Consider the following 5,200-nt stretch of genomic DNA (forward strand, 5'->3'; position numbering starts at 1 on the left):
AGGGGCAGCTAGGTGGCGCAGAGGATAGAGCACCAGCCCTGAAGTCAGGAGGACCTGAGTTCAAATCCAGCCTCAGACCAAACACTTGTCACGTACTAGCTGTGTGACCCTGGGCGAGTCACTTAACCCCAATTGCCTCAAAACAAAAAAAAAAGTTTTTAAAGGTTTATCATTAGCGATTACAAATTCAGATCTGGTTTGATGTAAGTTCTGTAAAAAAAAATAATAATGGTTGTTATGGGATAAAAAAAGTATATGATTGTAAAGTGCTTAATACAATGGCATATGTTAGACATGGAATTATTAGTATTTCTCTAATTTAATGTAATTGTTAAAAGTGCCAAGAGTAATAAGATCAATAATTTCTATATATGATAACCCAGAAATGCAATTGATGTTATCTGAAGTTTATTGTTTGTGTTTTTAAAATTGTATTTTATTTCTAAAACTCTCTTAGATTGCAAAATTTGAGAGACCACTGTGAGGTAGAAATGGTGTTAAAGCAACTCTTAATCTGGAATACATCTTTTAAAAGGATGTGATAAAAATAAGGTAATTTGAAAACTGTTAAATATCTAGTGAGGTATATTTGGTTATAAGCAAGTAACAATAATATTGATATTTGCTATGATAGCAGATTTTTCATTTGAAATTTTGACTATTATAAAGATATATGGTGGTTTAAATTTATAGTTTCAACATATTAATTATGAGATGAATGATTCCCTGTGCAAAGTGATTTGGAAGTGCATTCATCTAAATTGATAATGGGTTGTTTCAAAGTTTATTACTATTATGGAAATAATACCTGTTTGTAATGTGTGCCCTATGGTACAAACATATTTTATTGTGAATAACTTACTGATATGCACTGTTTTAGAATTAATTAGGTATTCTCTCATATATCAGGGCCTCAATTAGGAAAAACATGTGTGAATTTATGGATAATAATCTTTTCCTTTAAAGTACTAAGAGTATTGGGCCTTAAGAATCAAAACATACTGCTGAGGTTTAGAGGTTAGGGGTACTGGGACCCAAAATCATGACACATGGATCCTGCCCTAAGGAGTTTCACCTGGGCCTTCTTTCAGCCAAGGACAGGGTTTGTTCCACGTGGGCCAGCCTCTTGAGGAGTCTGAACATTTGTGATGCACAGAAGGATGAGCAGGCATGGGGAAGTCTCAGCCCTTAAATGGTGGCCAGAATGGATCTTGTATGCAGAAGGATTATAGGAGGAATCTAGGAGTGGCCAGGTGTCTTGATGGGAGTGGCCAGTATTATGAATCCAGATTTGATTTACTCAATCCAACTAAATTAAGGTCACCTGATAATAATTAATTGGTTCTGTTTTAAGTTTTAAATGATAATTGCTTATACTATGGTTATATGGTGTAATCTGGTAAGCAATTGTATCAGCTATGTTGCTAGAAAAGCAATTTCTCTTGTAATCTAGACTGTTGTTAAATTAGGAGTTGTACTGTTAGAGAAGGAGAAAAAGGAATGGTTTGGTGAGAGATACAATGAAAATGTTTGTTCCCATAAATCTGAAGCACACAGCTAGAAAAGTAACTAAGTAAAATAGGATACAGCAGGTCTTATCTTGTTTTGCTGATAGAAGTTAAGTAGAACAAAGGTTAAGCTTTGCTTAGAGTGCACATGCTTAATAGCTTATAAATATTAGCTTCTCCACCTCCAGGAGGGGCTAAGATGCCATTTTCTGAACATGGGATGTATGAAGAAGGATGAGAAACATGTCAAGGAGTAGGTGTGTAATAGGCGTATCGGAAAGTTGTACACTCTGGAGTACTCAGCCAATGAGGAAACAGAGGAGCGACTTTTCGGCCGGGATTAGAGATAAATAGTGAACTCCTGCTTTGCTACAGTGTGTCCCAGTCCATAGGACACCTGTGGTTGCAACTGCATAATAAACTGGGCTTTTAACTTCATCCCTCCTGAGTCCGAATGAGTTATTTCTCACAGTTGGGAAGCTGTTAGGTCATTCTATCTGACCATGTGTTGTAACAGAACTTCCAAATTTTGTCTAAATTTAAAGGGGAGTTTTAGCTAAAATTACTTGGTTCTCGCTTAGGAAATTTAAGATTGGTAACTAAGCTATTTGGAGTTATTGTTTAAATCAAGTACTTGTAAAAGTATTTTTGTGAAAGGAAACTTGGTAATTATGCAAAGAAAAGACTTTGTAAAATATTCTCATAATTCTTATCAACCCTGTGCAGGAGTTTTGTCTTGTGGAATTCTTACTGAGTAAATGGCTCATTACAAACAATTTAGGTAACTAGGAATTTTGTGGTAATTAGGAAATTGTAAGCTGTTTTTAAGAAAGGGAAATACTTTTATGAAGAAATGTTTTGGTGAAATCTTTGTGATTTTTTTAGAGGGACTACTAAATTTCTATTTGCAAGCTAGTTTTGTTGCAAGTAATAATTTGATATTGATGACAATTATGTCCAAACTTACTGTGAATTCTCAGTTTGTTTCCTAGGCTTGTTGTGTCCCTGGACTGATCTTAATGGGTGCTTTCTGAGAAATAGTCAAAATCAGCAACTCAGTGAGAGTAGTATCAGACATCTAAGGCTAGTGATTAAGACTAAAGCAACTTTTGTAATGAGTTGTAAGTGGGGGAGATCTTGCAATTCTGATCTGAATTCATTCCAGGGCCTAGAAAAGATTAGAATTAGTTTTTGAACTTCTATAAACAAGCTTGAGAGACAGAGAGGCAAATCTATTAGAGTAGCAACTTAGGATCTTAATGGAAATTTGATTTTACTCAGGATGCTATTAGGAACTAGAATATGTGTAGGAAGGCATGCAAACTACTTAGGGCTCACTTTGGAGATGTTCCCTAATTAATGTGAGATTATAGTCACACCTGAAACCCTGATGAGGGGAATTTGCTATCCAAGACCTGGGGGACTGTTAATGAATTCAAGGTCTAACTCCAGGTTTGGTTAGCAAGGAACTGATTAAGCTACTGACCCGTGATGCCAGCAACCCTGTGAGGGGTTTGTGAGCTGCATCTATGAACTGCAGAGGATGTTCTCATGAGAAGGTTGGGAGAATGACTTTTCTGCGTGGCTGAGGTAGGAGTCTCCTGACTCAATTTCCCCACTAGGACACCCGGAAAACTTTAAGCCTGGCTCAATGCAGTTGGCCATTATAAAACTTCTGCCTGGAATTGACATGAAGCTAAGGAAGCATTGTTCCCTTACTTTAGTTATTTCCCTATTCTTTCATGGCAAATTTCCATAATCATAAGTTTTATAAACATAATATCAAATCTATTAAATAACAGATTGATGCGGGAACATCTGAGGTTATTATAGTAAGATGCAAGTATAAGATTGAGTTCTTTGGCCTAGAATTTTCGAATTAAGTATTCAGTCTTGACATCTCTTACTAGTATATTCCTATATAAGTTCAGATCCTTTAATTTATCATAATGGTATAGGGATAATTAGGCCAGGAGCTTGTGGAACCAGGATATTATTCTGTTACAATCAATTATTGTTAAAAGAAGAATGGCTCATGGCCTATCTTGTAAATGCCTTGAAAAAAGCATCCATTTTAATTAAGGATTATTTATTTGTGCATGACTAGAAATTGGGATTGTTTTAGTATTTGATATGTACTGGTTTGAAATTAACTACTGAGTGTGTTAGTAATTCCTTAGTGGGCTCTCATCCTCCTGATGGGGAAAATGAATAAGAATGAATAATGAATCAATGTAAGGTATAAAAGCAGAAGTAATGCAGAGGGTAAGGCTAGGCTCTAATTTTTCTGTTACTTCTCTAATTTCAGTTTCTTAAACGTGACAATTGGCCAGGCTTCCAATTTTTGATCTTATAATAATGGAGACATAAGGGTTGAGTTAACTTTTGTTATTTGCCCTGGTTATTGGCAAGGTAATTTAAAAATTGTGTTAAGATCAATCTTGTAGGAGAGTGGACACCAGAAAGAGGATCTCTACAAGAAGACAGCCTGCTGGACACTGCGTGAACAGTACTTAGACCAGAAAACTTCATCAGAAGATGTCCAGAATGCCAGACAGCTGTATGAGAAGAGACTTTTGAAGCCTTAAATGGACAATTTGTCATTACTTTTGGGTCCGTGTATCTGTACTTACTAAGGGGACTGCCCCCTTTTGATTTGTCAATGTATCAATCAATTTTTCTGTTCCTTCTGCCATATTGTTATAAGTCCCCAAAATCCCTTGATGAAATGTTGCCCAGCAGCACAGCCCCAGATGGAACCATTACTAAGGCATTACAAGGTATAACCACTTTAGCTGAGGAGTTGGCAGAGAACTCTGGGATAGATAATTAATTAAAGGGATGGTTAGAATCATGGTTTGGCAAATGGAAGGGAATGGCAGTTAATAGCTGGGATATTAATAGCTGTAGGCTGTTGCATAATACCTTGTGAAGAGACTGAGGTGAACCCTGATTATGATCAAAACTAGAATACATAATGAATTAAGATTCAGATGCAACAGAGTAAAAGGAAATAAAAAGGTGGGATTGTGGGATATATAGATGTTGCTTCTGCATATCACTCAATCAGAGGTTGGAGTCAGAGAATTAATTTTTTTTTATTATTATTTCCACAAAAAGACAAGTGGAAACCTTAAGGAATGCAGTCTGGGGGCTGAACAAAGGGGTTTATATTAGAATAAGAAAACACTCTTGGTGGTGAATAGACTAACTGTGGAAAACCAGTTCTGAGGTTAACATAAAAAGGGGTGTTCCCAAGTGAGGGTCAGGGTCTCCAAATTGTGGGGAGTGGGAGATGTAATTAGGGGAGGAGACTCACGTGCAGAAATTAGGCACTTTGGATAGGTTGTAACCTCTATAGTACCCATCGAATAGGGAAACAGGGGAAGGAAATTTGAATGGGGAATAGGGAATAAAAAGGTGTGCATTTGTGGCTATACTCCAGGCCTTCCCAAGTCGTTAATAAAGCTTCTTCCTGATTCAACAGTGGCTTCTTGGAATTTGTGATATTGATATAGATAACAGAAAGAGCTGCTATAAATATTTTTTGTACATATCAGTCCTTTTCCTCTTCCTTTTTTTTTTTTTTTATCTCTTTGGGATACAAACCTGGTAGTGGTATTACTGAGTCAAAGGGTATACACAGTTTTATAGCCCTTTGGGCATAGTTCCAAATTGCTCTCCAGAATAAT

General features: G+C 36.4%; 1 long non-coding RNA gene across 1 annotated transcript; it reads left to right on the forward strand.

Annotated features, from left to right (window-relative positions):
* Positions 1-468: 468 nt before the first annotated feature.
* LOC114048872 lies at positions 469-4,992 on the forward strand. Its single transcript, XR_003569817.1, has 2 exons — positions 469-552; positions 3,956-4,992. It is a non-coding gene; the product is annotated as an uncharacterized LOC114048872 (long non-coding RNA).
* Positions 4,993-5,200: the final 208 nt, after the last annotated feature.

The sequence above is a fragment of the Vombatus ursinus genome, unplaced genomic scaffold (genome assembly GCF_900497805.2).
Source record: "Vombatus ursinus unplaced genomic scaffold, bare-nosed wombat genome assembly UNPS02002604.1, whole genome shotgun sequence".
Taxonomy (NCBI): domain Eukaryota; kingdom Metazoa; phylum Chordata; class Mammalia; order Diprotodontia; family Vombatidae; genus Vombatus; species Vombatus ursinus.